Below are 585 nucleotides of genomic sequence, written 5' to 3' on the forward strand. Positions count from 1 at the left end.
GCCGGTGCTCCCTCCCCCCCCCACTCCCAGCCCCCCTCACCCCTCCATCCCCTCCCCATAACTCCCCCCTTGTCACCCTGCCCCGTTGGGAGTCTGTATGAGTGACACAGGAAGTTTAAAAAAAAAATAAAAAAATCCCATAAAGGGTTGTAATGATAATATCTGTCAAGGGAGACTTCCGTAATGTCTTTTATCTTAAATAATTCCTCTGATGGCAACTTTGAGAGGAGAAGCCGAGTGCCGCACCAAAGAGTAAAAAAAAGAGCTTTTTTTTTTTTGTTATGCCAATCAGTGCCGCTCCTATCGCCCGTCTAATTAGCCGCCGCGCTAAAACAAGAACTCACAAGGGACATGCTAATGTCGTGCGTTTGCACTTTTGAAAAAGAAAAAAAAAAAAACACAAGGGCACTTTCCGTCACGGTGATTGTGGTGTGATCAAATTTTTGAGCGATCGTGGCAAAGGAGTTGGCACAAAAGGATGGTGGATGAGTGGTTAGCATTCCTAAGCCCCGCCCCCTTTACCTAATGGTTTGCAAATTATTTGGTGATCGCCAGAAATCGACATGTATCGCACATGCCACAAAC

The sequence above is a fragment of the Hippocampus comes genome, unplaced genomic scaffold (genome assembly GCF_001891065.2).
Source record: "Hippocampus comes isolate QL1 unplaced genomic scaffold, H_comes_QL1_v1.1 scaffold50, whole genome shotgun sequence".
Lineage (NCBI taxonomy): Eukaryota > Metazoa > Chordata > Actinopteri > Syngnathiformes > Syngnathidae > Hippocampus > Hippocampus comes.